The 22788-nt window shown below is 36.6% G+C and overlaps 1 long non-coding RNA gene across 3 annotated transcripts in view; it reads left to right on the forward strand.

Moving 5' to 3' along the window:
- LOC112971317 overlaps window positions 1-22281 on the forward strand; it is a 34856-nt gene extending 12575 nt beyond the window's left edge. Inside the window, exons 2-3 of one of the 3 annotated variants that reach the window (XR_003255301.1) lie at window positions 3477-3547; window positions 22067-22281. This is a non-coding gene — a long non-coding RNA (uncharacterized LOC112971317). Of the gene's footprint in view, window positions 1-3476; window positions 3548-6016; window positions 6410-8171; window positions 8633-22066 lie in introns of those variants that run through there. The other 2 variants (XR_003255302.1, XR_003255303.1) reach the window with 2 other exon arrangements.
- The last annotated feature ends 507 nt before the right edge of the window (window positions 22282-22788 follow it).

Here is a 22788-nt window from a genome sequence, read left to right on the forward strand (position 1 = left end):
TTTTCTGGCTTTATAGACTGGGATTTTCAAAGGCAAACAACAGGAGATACTCGGCCTTTACCGATTTTCACTGAAAGCTAGTTGCCTTAATTCATATGTCCTTTTGGAAATCCTGTCTTGAAGTCCTGTCCTTCTGAAAATCTCTCTTAGTGGTTTCTTCTTTTCATGATGTACTAATGACAGTGTGTGTTACTTGATTTTTTTTTTTCCCCCACTTTCCAAGTCTTGGGAGTTCCTGGTGTGCTTGCTGTGGCTGTTTTCAATGGCAAGTGTCGCAGAAGCATAGCCAGTAAGTTCATTTCCATCTGGTAGGTTGCATCTGCTCTTGCCTCCCTTCCCCTGCATCGCAGCCCTGCTTCAGCCTGTAGCCTGGAGTGTTGATTGGTCCCACAGCACTGGAATTACTGGTGCACAGATCTAGGGCTTTACACCACGCCTCTCCTCTGCTGCTGAAAGTTTAGGCATTTTAACAACATGGTAGAACAGAGAGTCAACTACAGTACAGTAAGACAAAAACATAACCTCTTTGGTCTAGTTCATGCTATGCTGCGATTTAAGTATGCAACACCTTTTGGAGAAGGCACCTGAAATCAAAGTGCGGATTGTTCTTACAGCTTCACTTTTCCCCTTTCATAGCGGGCCTGGGAGAGCCAGTCCTTGATAAGCATGCTAGAAGCTTTCCAAAGAAGCATCTAAAATACCTGAGAAATTGGTTTTGAGAGTGTTCTGACTGTAAAATATCTGAGTGAAGTTACTGTTGGGACTTGTACCAGTCAAATCAAGAAAATAAAGAAACCTTCATTCTTGTATATGTTTATGCAACAGCTATTTGTCTGTGTAGCCACCTGGAGTTGAACTTGAGACATCTAAAGTGAAAGCATAAATGGTTTAAGCTGTCAGAACAAAAACTAGACTCCTAAAAGGGTTAGGTCTTGCTTCTCAACAACAGTGGGAGTTGCGCCCCCCCCAAATGCCTTTAAAAGATGCAAGTCTTATTGATCAAAGGGACAGGTATAAAAATCTACATGGCAGAATTACTGACCTTTATAGAATTGTTCCTTTTTTTTTTTTAAACTTTTTAAATGTAATTTTACTATTTTACTTTTATAATTTATATAAGATACACGATAGAAATTTTGTATTAAACTTGTGATGTTAGTGTTTGATGAAGAGAGGGATTTTCATGGAAAAGAAAAAATTTTTTAGGCAAAAAATTACTTGGAAAACTAAAAAAAAAAGTTGTGCAAAGCTCATTCATACAATATAGGACTACATGTATAAAAAAGAAAGATACAGCTGGCAACCACTTCATTTAATTAGATCATGAGGGTTTTTTTAGTGTTAGCTATGTTGTCTGCCTTTTGAGCCAGCAACTGTGCAAGGGAAAATGAGTCAGGATGGTAAGAAAGGGTATTGCTTTCTTCCATATAAACCCCAGCAGCTTCGTATTTGAGTTTTCACTATGAATAACAATTGCTGGTAGGTTGGAGTGTTTTCACCATTTTACTTGCACTCTGGTTGTGTTGGCAGACTACTGCTGTTGCTACTGAGCATTTAGTTGGTTTCCTTTGAACGCACTGTATATAATGCACTATTTTATTAAATTAACCAAGGAAGCATGAGGTTAAGGGAAAAGTCATTTTTTGATTATTTTGTATGATGTACTAAATATAACAGCCTCGCCATTTTGAATAGATTGGACTGGCTTTGGGCATTCTCTCTCTTTTTTTTCCCTTCACCCTACTTAGCTGCATAACAGGGAAGGCAACATCTCATTCCCGGGTCCAAGGTGCTGTCTGAACAGCAAGCCTTAATTTGCTCAGGATCACTGGGCATGGTTAGCCCTGTTCCGTCTTCTCTCCTGCATTGCTGCCCTTACCGTGAAGGTTTCACATACCTACTATTCTGCAGGGTTTTTTGTCCAACTAAACCTTTTCCCAATAGATTAAATATTAGCAGAATGTTATGGCTAAATTTCAAATTTTGTATATTTAACCTTTACCCCTAATTGTTTGCCCAGCATAAAGGTTTGGTGCTTTGTTCCTAAATTCTCTCCATGAGGTGGTGTGCTTTAAAGTGTATTTATACTCTTTCAGATTAATTAACTGTGACCTTATGAACCACTGTCCTTGTTTAATTGGTGGCTCCAAAGCACACTAATGGCATAAATCAGCTGATAATGAGATTCAGACTTGCTTTTAAAGTATATAATAACACTGCATTGATACAGCAAATGAGATTTGTTGACTTTCTATTGGTGTTACAGGAGAGAAGACACAACTAAATGTGTGCTTTCAGGATGGGGGAGGGCTTGGTTGGAATGAATAATATGCACTTCAGGGTGGGTGTATGAAATAAGGAGGATATTCTGCATCAAGATAAGTTTGGTATTCTCTCCTTGTCTCTAGGCAATGTGCAGTACTGGCTGGTGCACTTTAGGATACAGCAATGTTGTGGGAAGGTGTTTCTTAAAGATTACTGGAGGCTAACAAAAATGATGATTTCATCTTAAATATAGTTACATGTTTTTAAACTAAGCTTACACCCACTGTTTTATGAACTGCAAATTAATCAGATAGCTCCCAGAGAACAAAAAGGTTTTGACCTAAACTAGTTGCCCAGGCTCCATGACTATTTTCAGTTTAATGTTACCCATATCCATCCTCACATTTTGGAAGGAAAACAAGGACTATGCAACAAAGTTTCTTTGTTTTCATAAGAACTAAAAATGTGCTGTATGTAGACCAAACAATAAAAATAAACTACTGAACTACCTTCTAATGCATGGGGGTTCTGGAGAGAGGAAACCATGGATATTTAGAGGCATAAAGTGAGTCATTGTGCTAGTTAAAGAATTTTATAAGGCAAGCTCTGTGGGTTTGAGTTGCATCTGTTACCTTTCCAGCTAGAACTGAGGGGTATGCAGCAAAAAGAATGTTGGATTTAATCATGCCGTATAGTGAACGCATTGTACTTAGACTAAGCTTCTAATTGGGATCTAGACCATAGGAGAACAAAACTGTTAGTCTGTCTTTTTGTATGAATTTTGCCTTAGATGGGTTCCAGTTAAGCACACCTAAACAGTGTTGTTTTAAACTGGTTAAGCTGCAAAATACTGTTAACAAAATACTTTAAAAAAGGAATGAATGTTCCATAGCACTTAAAACAAAACAAACATCGTAGCTATTTTCCTTATTGAATGATAACCATGCTTGTATTTGTGACAGTTCTTAGAAGCTGTAATGGACTGGGTTGCTATGGTGTGAGATGCAGAACAATGAAATAATTGTTTCTCCTGGTATTGGCTTCCTGGAAACAAATTCTGTGTAAATTACTTGGCTGAAATAGTGACAACAGTGCTGTTTGCGGTATTATTTAGTTCATAGTTAAAAATTGCAACTATTTATAATAAGAAAAAAGTAAAATTTATCAGTTTTATGCTGTGTTTTAACTTTTTTTTCCTCCTATATTTTCAGGTCAGTTTCATGAATTCAAAAGCAACTTACCAGTGATTTCTGGGAGCTGGGGCTGATTTTCTTGTGTATTTGTAAGTATTTGTTGATTCATCTTCCTATTAGGTACTTCTTTGTAAATCTGTTTTAACATGAAAGGTAGAAACTATTCTAAAATGCCATTGTAATATAACATTTTTAGAATGTTCTCTTATTAAGAAATGTACCTAACTAAGAAGCTTTGGTTTTTTTTTTTTTTTTGCTCTAAATGTATGCTTTAGTTATTCAGGTGGCTATAGATACTCGAATTAGCAGTGAATATCCTTGTTATTTCAGGCTTTCCTTTGGTTTTCCTAATAATGAGAGAATAGTGCTACAATTCTGTAGCACATCGAATTATGACTCTGTTGTTGATAGCACTGCATCTTGCCGTTGTGACGAAAATTGTTTCTAGAAGTGATTTGGAGCTGTGATTCAAGACTGACAGGACTTTTAGAGGAAATGCTACTTGGGTTTATTGAGGAAATGCTGAGACGACCACTGTTTGCTGAACTGGGAATGTATTTATATTTATCCTGGAGAAAGCTGACCTTTATGGTTGCAGCAAAATGACTGAGACTCTAGTCATTTAGGCCATGACCCAAGAATATACTTCAGCATATGCCCAAGTTCAGATAAAGGAAATGGGACCAGGCCTATGCATAAGTGCTTTAAGAAAGGGAGGGTTAGAGAAGAGTGTCTATGAAGAAGATACTCATTCATGCAATGAGTAGAAAGCTTTCAGAATTGCTGTTTTGAATAGTCTTCAGCTTTATTCAAATATAATAAGGAAAATCTATTGGGGCTTAGGCTTGACATGGTATGAATTATTGCAATGCCTTCTGCACGATGTAGTATAAACGAAACCAGTCTATACAGCCTGCTTTCTTAAGTCACAAATATAGTTTATGAATAAATATTTATTCAATCATTTGTGGAAAAAAAGTTCAAAAAACTACATTCACCAGGGAAAAATATGACTGTTTCTCCTTTCCACATGGAAATGTGTTCAGTTTGTACTAACCCTTCCTCTTTACAAATGTTTAATTGCATGTATGGCTTTACTATTACATTTGCAATTTACAGGTCAGTAGGCATTTGTTTCTTTTTAATAAATGCTGTCAGTCATATTTATAGAAAAGATTGTTAACAAATAATTTTAAACAGCAATATATAATATAGCAAATAATTTAAAAGAAGCATTACCTTTGAAAAATACTTTTCAGATGGCAATGTAAAGTTATAGGGTGATTGCTGAACTGATAGTGAGGAATTTGTTGTAACTTTTTCTAGCTTTGCCACTGCACTGTTTTATGAATCAATCACTTAGGCTTTCTGTACCTCAATTTTCTGATCTATAGATGGAAATAGTAATTTTAAGACCTTACAAAATTCTTTAGTAACTGTTATGGACTCCTGATCCGAATCCTGTCTAGGTTGGCAGTGACAGAAAGCTGTGGTAAACAAATATTGACATATAGTATACTTTGAAAACAGTGTTCGTGTTTAGGTCGAGCAGATAGGTATATTATAAAGTACTTCAATGAAAAGTGTCAGCTGTTGTTATCACACAGCTGTACATAGGCTTTTGCAGAATAAGTTGTTAGTACGGTTAAGACGCTTTACAGTATTGTGGCCATGAGAACTGGAACATGGTTCAGCAGTCTTACAAAAGAAGCCAAGTAAGTGATTATACACAATCACTGTACAAAATGAACTACAGTCTCGTCTTTTGTAGATATTCTCTGCAAATCAGAAGTCAGTCATACTGACACAAATTTCTGGAGAAGCTAACACTACTGCTGACTGTCCTTGTGTTTTGATTAGAGGACTTCTTTTAATATTTAGCATTATAAATCTAGGAACAAATCCAAATCCTAAATTCAAAGAAACTGACAATTAAAAAGTAGGATGTACAACTAACCTGATACAGTCCAGTGTCTCCTCAGATACTGAAAACAGGATTGAAGTATACATTCTATATTAATACAGGTTTAGATACTCTTAATTCATCTCTGTTTTACCTCTCTGAACTTGCACATATTCTGAAGGTACTATACATCAGTTCAGCTGATACAGACTCTTAGTGTGCGGTAACAGTAACATGTATAGTGTCATAAATGTTCACTGTGCACTAGAGACTAATAGGGGAGGTTGTTTACCTCAAGTATCTTACAAATTAAAGGCTTGATTTCTGCAAATACTTACTCATGTGAGGTGGCCGTGGAGTCTGATCAGAGCAGTAGCAGGACCTGAGGATGAACAAATAGGCCGTAAGCAAATGATACCACATAAGGTGGAAGCTTCGGGGGTACTTGTGGAAGACAAAAGTTTTGCATATGTGAGGAGTTTTGAAAAGAATCAATTCTGGGAAGCATGTAAAAATTCTTATGAGAAGTGTATACTTATGCTATAATATTTGGGCGTGTTTTATAGCATGTTTGTTTGATCTGTACTGCAAAGGGAAGGAATGTAGATCAACACTAGGGAGATTCATCTTTGTAACTGTACATATTTTCATACAGGAATACAGCAAGATCAGCATACAGGAATACAGCAAGATTTAAAAACTTCTATAGGTCTATACCAAAGCTATTTCAACCAGGGGCTATAATAACTTTTTCCCCAAATTTTTGAAAGTTTTGTCATAAATGCGTTCTGCTCTAACATGTAATTACTTGGATCATCCAGTTCAGACAACTTTGGTTTTTTTTGTCATAGTTGGCTAGTTTTGTTCAGGAGAAAACAGGATTGATGATTCATACAAAAGTAAATTGCACGGAAAATGTGACATTTGTGCTTTTGTGTAATGCCCACAAAGTAATTGTCTTAACTGAAGGTTACTTTTTTCAAGAATATGGTCTTAACATGGTTTAATTCACTTAATTGTTCTTCTCAAGTAGGTTTGTCCAGTAGTAAACTGCAATAGTTATTTAAAGTTACAAAAGGGAAAATAGATGTCCTCTAATAACACTGTATGTAAAATAAATTTTGTGTGTATGTTAGCAATTATATATACTTTTTTACTAACAGCTCGGTTTCTGTGTAAATGTTTTATTGTAACGTGAGTGTGAAGTGAAAACACTGACAGAGGAAAAAAAGTCTAAAATGAATGGTGGTAAAGCCTATGAAACTTGAATGCCTTGCTAGAATAGCTCTTCAGTGAAAAGCCTGCCTTGAAAATATGCTGAAAACAATATAATTGGAGTTGAGACTAAAATCAAATTGCTTTAAAAATGAATAGCAGCTTTTTTTTCAAAGAAGGTTTGAAAATAGAAACACTGAAGACATGCACACACACACATGCCTGTGCATACACACACACGCATATAATGCAACAAAACTCATAGTGTAGGTAGGTAAACGTTATCTTTTCAAAAACTTCAGAAATTCAGACAGCCCATCATCAGAGGCTATATTTTGCCTCAAGGTCAGTATTTAACATGTTTCCTCAAACAAACTTTTAATGCAATTTTTATGCTTCCTTGGTTTAGTTTGGAATGGTTCTATTTAAAACTTAGGGATTGTTTTTATTTACAACATGGAGCATCTGACCAAATAGGTTTGTGTTTTGTATCTGTTGCAGCTTGTTTAAAAAGAGAAAACTATTAAATTGTGAATATTTACATGATAAAGTCAAAGAAGGCACAGCTTATCTGAAGCAAGTGAAGAATTTTGTGCTTTGGCACTATTTAGCTTCGCAGGTTTAATTGATAACATCTGATGTTCTACTGAATTATGGTTAATTTATTCGCGAAAATATAGGGTCTATATTTTCTAGATAAACAATATGCTGAGCTCAGTTGCTAAAAAGTAGATTTCCAGTTTCATTTTCCTCTTCTTAAGACGTAATTGTTCATCAGCATTTTGGACAAGGAGGTCTTTATCAGATTATCACTTACCTTTCTGTGTAAAGAACAGATTCTTTCGAAATTCCTCTTGAGAAAGCTAAGTGGTGCCTTACCAGGAACTCTGTTTGCTGCAGTGTCTGTAGCTTTTTAGGCAAGGATGTGCTGGAGGTACCGGAGGACTTTATTCTCTTCTACCTGCTTCCCTGCTAGCGTTTGTGACGTATCCATGTAAAATAATTTGGTCACACCATGAAGCAGCCACCCGGCAGGTTGAGGCTCTGTTTTCCCTGTATTATTTTATGAATGGTGAATATAAAGTCTGCCTCTAGAGGAACACTCTTACTGTTTTTATACAATGCTTGCATTATGGTAGCATGCAAATTCTCTAATAAGAATGAAAGTTCCATTGTATTATATGAGGTATAAATAAATTCAAAAACAAGGCACCTGCCTTGAAGAGTTTCTCATTTGAGAAAGCTTGTATTTAAAATACACATATACATCTTAGATATACTTGAGAGAATCAATCAAGTAAAAATCAAATGGAAAGCAGAAGGACATTTCTTTGTGCTGCAGTAATGCACTGTGCATAGATGCTCCAGCACATTTGCCCATGTGGGTCCAATAGGAGCACAGCTGGGTCTACCCAGCGCTGCACGGGGCTAGCTCAAATGCTCCACTGCACAATGTAGTTGGACCTGAAGAGAGGCAGGTGTGGAAAAAAAGACTGAAGGCAAGAGAGAAAGATGTCTGGAACGCTCATCTGTCCAGAGCAGGACAGAGGAAGTCCAATCAAAACTACAGAAAGCTTTGTTTGTTTGTTTTTCAGTGTCTGAAGCTCTCTTCCTTAGCCGCTTCCAGCTGGGTTTTCTGATGGACTCCCCTGTGGGAATATTTTCTAAAGCCATGTGGTCATGGGAGGTCATCTAGGGACTTCTAGTTCTCTTAATAGAAGAGAATGATGCTGGCACTGAATATTGTCCCTATCTGAGTTCCCATTTACCTTCTGAGTACAGCAGACGTTATTCTGGCTGCTTCTCTGTTGACTGTACAGACTGTTTCTTGGTAGTAAGTAGACAAATGAATAGATACACAGTTTGCGCATCTTATAGAAACAATATGCATTGTGTTCATTTTACCCATATTGTCTTATAATAAGCAAATAGTGCACTTCAGCTACTTTTAGGATTTTGTTTTTTAACGTTGCACAGATACTTTCTTCAGTTCCTTAGGAAGAGTGAAATGTATGTCATAAGAGAAAATATACAAAATAACAATTTGCATTCATATAAACCCAAAGGGTTTCATGCTTTCATATTCTTTAGCCCTACTAAAATGAGGACATCACTGAGTGGGAGAGAGCCATCCAAACAGCTTCTGACACATTGTACAAAGACAGAGGACGTGTATGTTGTCTTTGTTTACTTTTTGATGAGGTTTAGTCACTTAATGAAACTGCTGCTAGAAATGTTCTTTCAAAGGATTGTCATGGTCTGGATGTGAGGACCTCTTTGCGCCATCACTTCTCCATATGTGTGCTGCACTAGATCCATCTGCTGTCTAAAAAATTCTTTACAAAAGCACTAAGAAAAAATGAAAGTGCTCATCCAAACAATTCTATTTTTGCAAGAATGAAGTATGCTGTTCAAGTTGCATGCAATGCTTGGGAGACAGGAAGCTACTAGGAAATATTTGTGCTAAGCAGCTGAAATAAGGACATGGAAGCAGAGTATTCATGAGTCCATACCTACAGAGAGTCCTACAGGTTTTCTGCAAGTGATTTGGCATTTTCAAAGCCAAAATATTTTTAGAGATGAAATGCTTGTTCCTCATAAAGCTTTAGGTCATTTAACAGCCACAATGCATGATCTTAGAAAAGCTGTGAAGAAATTTTTCTTCAAGTTGCACTGAGTAGTAAATTATATAAAGTATTTTGTATTTTACAATATGAGTGGACAATGCCAACAGTTGGCATAAGCATTAACTTTTCAAATCAGATTATTTAAGAGGGCAAGGGTTATAAACTGTCCACAGACAGCTACATTCTCTCTCCCTTCCTTATGCACATATACCAATGGCTGTTTGATTCATTTATTGACATAAAACAGAATTGCTTAGGACTAACCACTCATTCATCATAATCACAGTTACGAGAGAGGCTGGAGTAAGAGGTTAACTGCTTGCTAGATGTCTCAAGATCTTTGGTATATACCAAAACCTGACTTAACAGAAATCTGATAATGGCCTGTTGAAGGTAAAACAGAAGTGTTAATAGCTAAATAAAAAAATTTGATGAAGACTATACTGTAAAACCCTCACATTTCTAAACTTAATTGAAAAGTGCTGATCAAAGTGCAGGACCCATTAAAAATGTTACTTTAAGATCATAAAGATAAGATAGAGCACAAAGAGCAACTTTAAAAATCAGTGCATATTTTTTTAAATTCATTTTCCATGACAGAGGTTTGCTTCTTGGCAGCACTTATGTTAGTACCGAATATATAAATAGAGTGAAAAATGTTCATTTTTACTTCTAGTGGTTTGAGTTCATTCACAGTGGAGATGAACTGGTATTCAGGGTATCTACATTAACAACACGCTCAACAAAATCAGTTTGAACTAACGGGGAGCAGCTTGCTGTTCTTAATGTGTGTGTGATAGATTCAGTACTGTGCAACGTAAAATATTAAAAGGTTACTCTTAATTGTGTAAATACCATATTATCTTTATGGGTGTATAAAAGATTAATATATAATCCTGGCTCTGAAAGATAGTCTGAAGGATGCTCCTTGCAGGAGCTGAAAACCCCAAGGAGTAATTAATCCAATTCCCCTATGCTGAAACAAAGCAGGTTACATATGTTTTCGAAGTTTCACCTCTCACTTGTATCTTCTCCAGTGAAACAGTTCACAGAATGCAAGGTGTCATTCAATCTTCTTCTTCTCAGTATAAAAATAAAAGTTTGATCTGAAGAGGGAGGTGTTTTCCATCTGGAAATTGGCAGGAGTGAAAGTCCGACCGAAAAACATGGTCAGGAAGAGTACCTGAAGCAGGGCACTGGAAGGAAGATGGATGGCTAGCTAGTAAGCTAGATGTGTATATGGAATTCTTACTGGTTTAGTATCTATTTTCTGAAATGCTTTGTATCGAATATGTAGTAGTTTTCTTTTTGGGAACTGCCTGGTCAGTGGTTAACCCCATCATTTCCCCGACAGCACTGGACTGCACTCAGATCTGCTGAAGAGATCAGAGTAAAGTGAAGGAACTTGAAGCCTAAATGCTTAGCATGATGAGAGTGAAGTATAAATTTCACTCCAAGAAAAATCATAGCTAATTGTCTAAAACCTGAGAGGTGCTCCTGTGGCAGTCACAGGGGATCAGAGATGTGGTTAACTGTGGGCGTGGGCTAACTCTCCTTGATCCTATTTCAGCAAATTAGGCTTATGAACATTGCATCAGGTTCATGATTACCCAGGCCTTCAGTGGCGAGTAGGCAGCCCTTTACATTTCAGACAAGTGAAAATGTACCAGAACGTACCTGGTTTATTAAACAATTCTGTGAAGTTTACTGAACTCACTTTTATTTCTTCTATATTTTTGAGATATCATTTAGAACTGAATACCCTAACTCAATTGAACATGCACTGTTGATTTATTTAAAGATATAATATATTCTGTTTTCTGTCTTTAAGGGTTGTTGGTACTATTGACATATTTCATTGCTCCATTTTTACCAAGTGATTACAGTTTGTATAAAATCCAGCAGTGAAAATAAAAAGCTGAAACTATTCTTTCTAAGATGCAATACTCTGCATTTGTCAACACTAGGTTTCATGTCACTTTGCTGCTTCTTAACCCAGTATTGTATAAGAGCGGTTAGAAAGTCTTAATTTTATGGAACATTTCCTCCTCTAAATCGTGATGCTGATTTTAATATAAATTTTTGAAAAGCCACTTCCCCCACAACTATATTGGATTTTTCCCTTGTGTTCACTAAAGAACAGTTATTTATTACAACTCTTTTTTCCTATCTTGCTTGGGCAAGGTTTTACTGCTGCCAGAATATTGGCCTTTTTTAGTGGTTAGATATTATGGTAACATCCCACCCTAGAGCGTCGTCCTTATGCTTCCTTAATATGTCCATTAAAGCCTAACAGTGTATCTATCTCTGTAAGAACTAGGAGTGGGTTAGAAAAAAATCTGCCCAGAGAGCTGTTTGGTGACAACTGCGGTGTATTTACTTGCCTCTGAAATACCAGGTACTGGTTGCTGCCCATTCCATGTTTCTTCTGATCCAGTATGGAAACCTAGGATGTTCTTAAAACTGCGGGTCTTGAAATACGATCAAGGCACAAATAAACTGCATTTCTGATCCTTCATAGCCCTCTTTTTACTTCTACCCTGAGACAATCACAGCTATGATGCAACTATTACTACCATGTCTCTCTATAACCTTTCTGTAAGCTATTTACTTGCTTTTTAATCTCTTATTCATAAAGAAGGTTTTTATGGACATAAGTATAGCTTTTAGAGAATGATGATGAGAACAAACCATGCACATTATTATCCTCTGTTTCTGTTGTATTTCTCAAAACAGCTGCAGGACCTGTATAATCTTACTCCAGATTCCTCAATTTGTACATTAGGCAATATATATGCAGCCTCTTCACAGGACAATTTACTTGAATAACTTCTTGATTATTACCTTATTACTAACAGTTTGTTCTTTTCCTGTCATAAAAAAAAAAAAAAAAGAAAGAAACAACAACAAAGCAACCCCCAAACTGAATGTATATACTCTCTGCCACAGGTTACATTACTGTTTTATTTTAGATTGTGGAATATTCAATGGCAAACTATAACAATAATCACTGTTCTGTCCTGTTAAAAGCATTTAGGCAGAGTTTATGCATTCAAACATTCAAAGAACTGTCCTTTAAGGCCGCAAAAATTTGTGTACTTTACCCTAGAAACATGCCAGATTCTTTTTTTTTTTCTTTTTTCTTTTTTTAATCTTTGGTAGTTTGTCTCAGAGTGTGAATAAACTCCTAGGTTCCTCCAAAACAGCCTTCCTTTTGAGATGGCAGGTTGTTAAGGTTTTTGCTTTACCCAGCCACCTGCCATTAACTGTTTGGTCACTGCTGCAATGCTGCATCATTGAGATCCAGACCTTGTTGTCTTGTGACCAGTGTTGCTTAGCAGAACCCCTGCTTGCTTCCTACACGCGTGTGCGCACGCGCACATACACGCACGCGTGCGTGCACACAGACAAATTAATAACTGAGTGGAAGCCCTCCTCCTCTGTGCTCCAGAAGGAGCTGCTCCAAAAAGAAGCCATTTATAGTATCAATAAGCTGCTTCTCCAAACCATGTACAGATGTGTTATTCAACCAGTTAATATTGGGGTAGTTAAAATCACCCATTATTATTTTTCTGGCAGATTTTGCCACTTCATTAATATCTTTCAACATACTGAGTTGCTTGGCTGTTCCTTCTTTTACATGGCTTATATCATATCATGCCATCACAGCATATTCTGTAGTTTTGAGTTAATTGCCCAATTAACAGTGGTATTCATGAAGTGCTAGGAAAATTCCACAACTAATGATTTGGACAATTTCAAAATAGGTTGGTATTTCATAGTTTAAAATGTCAAACATGCCAATAGCTGCAAGCATAAGACTGTGGACGCTTAGAACCCGGTAACTTGGAAATTCTGTATCGCAAAAATCATAATCCAGCCCTCAGAAACATGTTTCCCAGCCCCCAGTATTTCCACGTAGGGAAGTTCTGCACTACCCTAATTTCTCCTTTGATTGGTGAGGTGGGAGCGTGAAATATGTCCACCTCAGATTTGCTGTATTTTGTGGAGATGGGGAACAAAAACATTCTGGCAGCAGCGAATGCGCTCTCGCCCCCCGTCTGGCCCTAGATGTTGTTCGTGGTAGCACTGGGGAAGCTGCTGTAATAGTGGTTGTGGATGTGCTTACAGGAATCGGGAAAACAGAGATGTGGGTGACTGGAAGGTTGCAAGATTTGTCAGAGGATTTTGTACTTTTCTTTCTCATCGCCTGCACTAGGTAGGGATAGTAACAATGCATAGTTAGCTTTGATGGGCCATTGTTCCCAGATGCGACTGAGAGTTGCCAATAGACTCTCTAGGCAGTGAGCTGATTTTTTTGTCTCACCAGCTGCCATGCAGACATGCCAGGGGAAACACTGCCTACCCTTTTTGCCATTCCTCTGTACCTTCTGTGCCATTTCTGAGTTGCAGGATTGAGGTGATGGCATAGACTTAGTCTACGGAGTCTAGGGATGGTCTGGGGATGTAAAACAATTTCATTACCATTGCCCAAGAAAGGCAATTATTCCCTCTCAGCCTTGAAGTTCAGCCTACAGTGAAGTAGACAAGTCTATCTTCTCAAAGCTAAAGGGTCACGGACTCGAGGATTGTTTCTAACATTTTACATTGTTGTAGCAGTTTGAATGCCACAAGTTACCCAGTCTGTCGAGACTTGTTGATGATCTAGTGAAAACAGCTCAGAGATGTATATGTATGTGACTAAGGCCCTAATCCAGCAAGGTACTTAAACATCTGTAACTTTAAGTACTTTGAGGTACTTCATTGCAATTGACAGGACTGCTCAGGAGTTTAAAATCCTGTGAATACTGAGATCTTTGCTGGAATGGTACTGATTATGTAAATGTGGCTTCTGGGTAGCTCTTTTTTTTTAAATTAAATTACTGGAATATAATGTTGTTTAGATCTTCCTTTTAGTCCTTCCTGGAGTTATGGTAGATGCTTTAAGGACATTGTAATTTACATTTTGTAACAAAAATATAGTGAATTATCTTATCTCATTCCTCTTGGCAACTCAGCAAACTATCATTAACATTTTTCATCAGTATTCTGTTTAGAGTTTTCTAAACTGAACGCTATAGTGGTAACAGCTCATTTTTAGATGCTATTACAGTTCTTTCACATCTTTATAGTACTGTAGTAAAGCTGAATTTACTAGCTACCTTGAAAGCGGGGTAAGACAGCATTAGAATCTACATTAAAGTGATTCAGTACTCTTTAGAGAAAAGCCTTCTTAACTTGAGATCAGCTACAGTATGTGTTTTGGGGGTAATTTTATAAGGATTGCTGATAAACTTGAACACTACCAACAACAGCTGCTTTTTGAAATATTGTTCTGTCCAGCACATTGAAATTTAGGGGAATTTGCTTTGCTTTGTAAGCATGTGATCACTATTAGCATTCAGGGGAGCTGCACCTGCGAATGGAAGGGGGGCAATATCCTAGAGACTAATGTTATGGTTTGAATTGTAAAGATGGGAGGGATCAACTTGCATGTGCTTACTTCTCCTTGAGAGTAAGCGCGAATCTCCAATCTACCTAGGTAAGTACCATGCTCTGATATATTATTCCTAAGCATTCTGCTCCATGGCCATTCAGACGCATTTAACTCTGAGCATATAGAGAGGGCATTTGTTCATAAGTGTTCAGGCATTAAGAAAACGCAAACCCTTCAAGGTCCTAAGTGTTCGGGTCCAATCAGGCTGACCTGCGATATGTCCAGTGGTTTCTGGACCTGGCTCTGTTGTGGTTCTCAGCAGCTCATTTCATCTTAGTTTCCTTTCTTATCCTTTATCTAACTATTTTACCTTTTTAAGCTATAATCTTATCAGAGAAGGTAAAGTCTAGTGTCCAAACCAGGGGGTGGTGGAGGCTTCCAGGAGCAACTGTGATACTGATTACAATAATTACAATTATTACTACAGGTACAGTATTAGTAGTAGTAATTGCTGCTACTTGCAGTACAGTTCAATTTTATAGTACTGTGATAGTAACAATTCTAATTCTAAAGACACCCATATCCGCTAGAAGATGCTTTACTGCTTGTAAAGGATACATAGTCAGTACAGTGCAATTCTTATTTTCTGCACATTGTAATTTATGCAAAAGTTTTGCATAGTTTGTTACCTTGTTACCATTGTTCTTTATTTTGCACTAAAAGCTTTTTTTTCAGATTATGCTTCAATTGTAGAAGTAACCCCTTCTTTTTGGCCAGTCATAATTTTAGAGAATTTTGTGCCTAGATGATTATGGAAAAACTAAGTCCTTTTAGTGTAAGATATGGTCGGATATTTCCCATGTAGAACAATAGAACATGTAGTGTTCACAATAGAAATGCCTTCTGTAGTTTGAATGCGACAACTTAATGTTATTTCTCTTAAAATGTGGTAACTTTTTGTTATATATTTTTTCAAGATCAAATACAGTATGTTAACTAAACACTAACCTTAACAAAATCTGAGAATATGACCAATAAACAAGAACATCAGACAGAAAAGTATTAAAATGAAAATTAAGCTGTCTTTATCAGTAGTAATCTCTGATTCTGTTAAAATTAAAATTAAGTAAGCAGTAAAAGAAGATCCTTCTATTATCAGATTAGTTGCACAAATTCTACAAATTGAAGAATAGCAGTGACATAAAAAGTGTTTGACCACACAGTGTTAGTTTTAATAGCAATGTTACCATTAATGACCATAGTGAAGTAAACAGTTTTGCAAGCTGAACAGAATGGAGAATAATTATTATATTTAAAAAATATAATCAAAAATTAAAAGTTAAGTTTAAATATAAATACTTCTAAAATAGAATGCTGACCCAACATACGTATAGCTAGAAATATTCCAAGTTTTATTCCATTGTGAAGTAAAAAAAAATATTTTAGGGAAATAATACATTAAACTTTTTCCTTATTGCATAAATATGCATTGTTGATAATGATATGTTGTGCTCCAGAAGTCTCAAACATTTTGGAAATTGGTGTATAACTTTGAGATTAAAAGATAGTCCATTATGGCCATTAAAACAGGCATTTCCCCACAGTAAAAAAAAAAAAAAGAAAAAAGAAAAAAATTGGATATGAAAAGTGACCGAATTATATGATTAATATGTAATTTTGTCCAAGGAAGGCTTAAGCGATGTTATTAAAGAAGAATATTTGTAAGCTATCTTTAACTCAGCGAAGTAATCTAGTTTTCAGTACAAAGTTATAATTCCTCAGCCAAGTTAGACGAGCCTAAAGATCTCTTTGATAGTGTTGTAAGTCTGTTTGCAAAAGTACTTTCTAAGCCTAATAGAGAATGTAGAAAGAAGTCTTGGATACTGCTGTCCTAAAATGTTCTATCTTTTTGCAAAGATGTAGGATTACAATTTTCAGTATTTTTGTGAATGAAATAGGCAAATACCCTGGTATTAGGAAGGACTGCATATTTGAGAGATTTTGCTCTCTGTTTCTTTTAAGAAAATACTTCTCTCACCAGAACCATCTTGTGGAATAGCCACTTTATGCAAAGTTTATGGTCAATTCATGTAAAAGAACAGTTCTAAAAACAGGCAAAAATTGTAAAAAAAGAAAAGATTACTGATTGCAGTTATCTACAGGACAGTGTCTCTGTTTTGCTGTCAAGTTTCTGCAAAACAAAGAGTTTACAAACTTTAAAGACTAAAGGTGATCCCAGACACATCCTGTTCCTGGTTAAAGGTTCTGCTGTATCACTGCTAGGACAAAAAAGTGAAGTGCCTCTCCACCAGCTGCAGAGAAAGAAGGTGATTTGAATGTTAATGAAGGGTAGAAGTTTCATAGTAACAGAAAAACAGAGGCTCTATAGATAAGAGAATATTTTCCCAGGACGTCTCAGTCTGCAGTTGTTGTAACCAGAGGAAGTAATATTACTAAGGAAGTATTTAAATGTCTTTAACAGATATTAGATGATGAAGTGGAGTAGTCATTATATTCCTATCCAAACTCCAATGCATGAGAGGTCTATTGAAATACAATCTTTTGAGAATATCCACTTAGTCTTGTTTCTAGACTCCCAGATTAGTTTGGGCATCTTGTTAATCTATAGAGCTCCAAACACAAAAGATTTCTCAGAGAAGTTAACAAAGTTGCTGTTCAATGTGGCAATGAAGATCACAAGGCTCATTGTCTTTGTAAATTTAAATACTTCATTCCCCCCTACCCCCCCCACCCCTCTAGAAGACATCCCTGATATAATAGTATTGAACTTCTTTTCTGATACTTACACTTCAGGTTTTTGAGCATCCTTTGGACCTGGCAGTGCCCTTGAGTGGTTCACAGGTCTTCCCATGAACATAAGAATTCCTTTTTGCTGCTGCTTACTCTTTAGTTCTGATCTTTCCTTGCTATGTTTCACAAGGCTCAGGACACAATCCACTCTTTCTAAACATTTGGTCCATTCACATAGCTAGTAGTCCTACAAACAAACTGGCATTCATGGCCTTCCTTGTCCTTCCTGTCCAAAAAAAGAAAAAAAAAAGTAAAAAACATCTGTGTCTTTTAGAAGAAACTGTCAAGCTACTACTCTAAGGTACTGTAAGATATTCAATTATCCGGTTGTTATTAAAGATACTGTCACTTGGTGTCCTCAGGAGTTATTTTCTAGTGCTAAAACTTCGGACGTTTTGAGTAAATTAACAAAAAAGTTAGCAATGAGTACACAACAGTACCACTGAATTGCTTAAATCTTGAGACCTTCGCACTTGGGTCTAGAGCCTATAAAGATACAGCGTTTGTCATTCTGATGGATGATTTTTCCTGTGTATAAAATAAGGGAAGTAATCCATCCTCATTCTGCTTAGTTGTCTCTAAACAGAGACATATATTTGGTTGCCAACTCTCCTTTCCATTCTTCAGCTAATCCCAGGGAAAAATAGAAATATGCTGAAAAACCTATGATACATGGCGGATGACTAGTTCTTTGCTCCCAGAGCTCTCATCTGTAGTGCCTTTCAACGCCATCCTTTTTCTAATTCCTATTTAGTATCTTGATGGAATTGCTGTGGGATCCATTTAGATTAAATTTCTGCCATAGATAGGAGATGTGTGGCTTTTTGGAATGAAAAAGCCCGATTCTGGCTCTCTGAATACCCACTAGAGAGCAGAACGACGATCAGCTGGCTTAAGTAAAAACTGAGCAATGTGCAACAAGGGGAAAGATGTTCCTCCAGAACATCTTCCTCCGTTGTTCTCAGCTGAATGTATTTTGGTTCTCAGTTGAATATTTGCCTGCCAGAATTTGGTTAGATACCAGCTTCTGAGGCAAAAAGGGAGATCTAGGCCTGGGCAATATTTTAAAATATTGATCTTGGGGAAGATAATGGATCTCTAGATCTTTCATTGTAATGAATTAAAATAATTCCCCTTTACCCTTGGAATCTGATCTTTTTTTCTAGTCTCATCTATGTGAGATGACAGCCTCTGAAAAACACTAATGTGACAATTCATCAGCCTAGTGAGCTTTCTTCTTAAGTATCTTTGGCTACCTACTGTGGCCATCATCACCATGATATCTGAGTTTCTTGCAATATTTTTTATTGTTTTAAAATAATGATAAGTTCTAGATCCTTTAAAAGAAGAAGGGAAAAGATAAAGATACCTTTACTTACAGTTCTCAGTAATGGCAGGAAACTCATATACAGGGTTCTGGGAAGCCTTTTCTGAGTCTTGTTTTGACACTTGTTAAGGGGATGATAAAGATCATGGCAGTTAAACACAGCAAAGGTTAAACTAGGGAAAACCTAATGAATTATGAGTGAAGAAACTCCTTAGCAAGAGTCGCAAGCTGAGGAGACAGCAGATTAAATTAGATTCTTCTAGAAAACTAGCATAAGTAATGTGGATGTGCTGGGTCCCTGATAAGAGAGGATCATCCAAATGGATAATATCTTATTGCCAAGGGAACAGTGGGATGAAAAACTAACAAAAAAGAAAAAGTAGAAATCATAAGCTGGTTGCATGGTTTTTAACAGGGTGAGTCTGGATTGGAGTAACAGTATTCAAGGAACAGGGTAAAGTAGCTGCTGCTGTGTTTTCTGTCCCTCTGGTTACAGTATTATTGGTACTAGTTCATTAGCATTAATTTAATTCTGTTAATTTAACTTAGTTTTAGTGCCTCTAAACTATATCAAAATAACTTCTGTGAAGTCACCCTTTGCATTAATTCACCTCATGAAATTGAAGGTTAAGAAAAAAATGTCAGCTGCATCATGAGATAGAATATACAGATGCTCCTTATTTTTCCTATAATTTTACACTCCTACAAGGCAATGCCCAAGGTTAATCCAAGTTGGACCTAGAAGCTAAGTGACAAAATCTCCTGAGTGATGGCCTCTGGAAGCTCAGACATGTCATTCTGCTACTTACCGTTAAATATAATGCAGTCCGGTGTCATGTGCTAGTGATGTCAAATATCATCTGAGCATTCTTTGGGCTCTCGCTCTCCACGTGCTGCTGGCACACATAGCTGTTGCTGCCCGTTCTTCAGTGGTGCAGCTTGGGCTTATTCCTGTGATGTTCACATTCCTTCCTTCAGTCCTGAACGCAAGCCGGCTCTACCAGCCAGGGAATTTTGTATCTGTTTCCTGCGTTAGTATGATGACTTAAAAGGCCACTCCTTGAATTCCTTCCAGCTAAGGTTTCTTCCTTTATTCTGTATTACAGTGTGAAGGTTTCTTCTTTTGAGGAAATTCATTTCAAACTGTTTTACTCTTTGATTTCCTCTGTGAAGCAGTATGGGACGCACAAAAGCCAGGAAGCCAGGGTGTTCTTTGGTACAGCCTTTAGCAGTGCTTCTGTGCAATTACTGTGCAGTGTTAGAAAAAAAGAAAAAGGGCATTAATTTTCAATGCTTGTTTCCTTACAATAGGAGATATGTGTGTGTAAATCGGATATGGACTATAAATCAGAGTTGTTTTCATTAATTCTGTAGCTAAGTTTTGGTTCATTATTTACATCTTGGAAAGATCTAATTCTGGAGAACAGCTGAGGAGGAGGATCCTTCTTTGTAGTCAGCTCTGACTGATAGCTTTGGAGCAATCTCCTTTTCTGTCTATGAAAATACAACATTCTATGGTAGATGGGATTTGCTGGACATGCTCTTTTTGCAGAAACTGACAAGTTAGCAACATTTTCCACTGGCAAATCTCCAGCGCAAAATAGTTGTGATGGTTCTTGCATATCTTTATGCTTCATCTGCATGCTTTAATTTTTCTCTCTTAGTAATATAAGGACTCTAGCCTGCTTACTGTGTAGAAGTTGCTTAGTTCAAAATGGTCTCAGTTTTTGGCTTCAAAAATATGTTATTCCAGAACATTGCTAAAGTATCTGAAGACTTAAGAACTGTAGTATCAGTTTCAAAATACCAGTTTCACTGTGCATATTCAGGGGATGCTTCAGATATCTGCCTCAGACAAACTTGACAATAGACCCTCCCAGGACTCTTCTTGACCCCAGGAATTTTCGCCAGAAACCTTATCAGATTTCTGTCAAACTTCTGCCTTATATTTGGCAAAAGTTTGAAGACCACATTTTAGCTGTAATAAGTTTAATTATAGAATACTGGTTTATCTGAAAATTTCCCATTAATTCAATTCGGGAGTTTAAATCCAACTGAAAGTTTATAGGATCTGTTCTTATTAGTATCTAAGTTACTTTTTAAAATGAGAATGAGAATTCTCATTCATTGGTGCATTTGAAAGTTTTCTTCAGGATCTTTTAAAATATATTATAAGAAGATTTCTATTTGAAACAGAACAAACAGAGCTTTGCTAGCTGGCGAATTGTTTAATCAGCTAACTGTATTTGCTGTGTAGTCTTCCTGAAACCTAGTGCCTCAGTGAAGATTAGATCACTCTAAGTCTGTTTGTGCAGTAATTCGATTTCCTTCTCTTTTAACTATTTCTGATACAGCTTCCATGTAATAGGGTGCCAGGGAGAGGGGTGGAGCTAGCTGGCCTTGCAAACAAGTACCTGAATACTGGAAATTTTATTTTTAGTGGTAAATTTATGGGCTAGGTCCAAACATGTTTTGAAGAAAAGTAAAGGTAGTGAAAGGTATTTTTTCATTTTTGTGCTCATTACTTTCACTAACTTGTTCCTTTGGACTCTGAGCTGGGTGGCAGATAGCCACTTTTTTGTTCGTTTGTTTTATCCCATGGTGTGTTCTTAAAACCTTCAGGATATTAGCTTCTGAAGATTTTATGTGCTTCTCTGCACTAGCATATTTAAACACCAAGTTTCTTTTAGTAGAATGCATAAATGCATATGACAGGGAAGCACAAAGAAGTCACAGAAAAAATTATACTGAGGGATGGAATTTGTTGTGTTTAGACCTTTATTTTGGTAAAGCATCACTTCTGCCTAAAACCGCTGAATAATTTTCTGATAATTAAACACTTCAGATAGGTATTTTCTGTCTGCTATCAAATAGCAGTCTACTATGAGATATGCTGTGAGATTTCTGTTCTGCTGAATAATAAAGATGAAAAATATTCCTTTGTGACACATCTGTGGATTTGCTATTGGCTTGCATTTATTCACTTAAGGTAGGCCATTTTACTTAACTTTAAATTTAATTTTTCACATCTTGAAGAAAAATAAACTTTTTATCACAGAAATTTCCAGCATATCATAATGAGAACTGTTGTTTCAGCCCATACTGTGTGACTTCCAGTTTGTTAGGAATGCGTTCAGAGCAATGTAATTGTTCTGAACAGAAGAGGACAAATGTCTTAGCAGTTTGGAAGCTGAGTATAAAATGTATGAATGCGTTCATGTTTTTCCTTCTTCATAGCTCAGTTACTTGCAAGAGAAGATACATTTTAGTTGTTTTATGCCTTTACAGAACTCCTGTCTGCTATGTTACAAAGCTGAAGCGCAGCAATGTCTTCTGAAGGGAGGCCGGAGACTGAGTCTAGCAGACAGCACTAAAATGCATATGCAGAGCTGGTTAGCAAACTGTGTATTTACATGCAATGAACCCATTCTAAAAGTTGCCTGTCACTTTGCATATTCAATAAATATATATATATATATTTTATTTTTAACTGATCCTTTCAAATATACCACCCAAGCAATTGTACATGAAAAGTTTATAATCATCTGAAAAACAGAACAAAAAGAAACTGAAGCTGGTTATTTGGACACAAGACATGCCTGACTCTAAATGACATGTATAGTCCCACCTTTATGAACTCAGATGAAGCTTGTGGTTCTAAAACACTATATATATATTTAGGACATTGCTCTGCATTGTTCTGTGGCAATCTTAATGTTCTAAGTGATAAACCTATGTGCATCAGTCGCACTGAAGTTTATGGGACTTAGGCTACAGTGCTATGCTGAATCAGTAAGAAGTCAAAGTGTTCAAACCGTGTGTTCAGTTGCAGAATTATGAATTGAGAACTTGTTGTACTTCACTTGATATGCATGTTCAGAAAAGATGATCGTGTGTAAATCACCTGAGGGTAATACCCACAATTTGCCACCTGTGTTATGGAGACCCTTCTGGTTCTCGTACAGTGTTTTCCTTGATTTTTGTTGGATAGATCTTTGATGTTTTGAAGT

The sequence above is a fragment of the Apteryx rowi genome, unplaced genomic scaffold, assembly GCF_003343035.1.
Source record: "Apteryx rowi isolate R43461 unplaced genomic scaffold, aptRow1 scaffold_435, whole genome shotgun sequence".
Taxonomy (NCBI): Eukaryota; Metazoa; Chordata; class Aves; order Apterygiformes; family Apterygidae; genus Apteryx; species Apteryx rowi.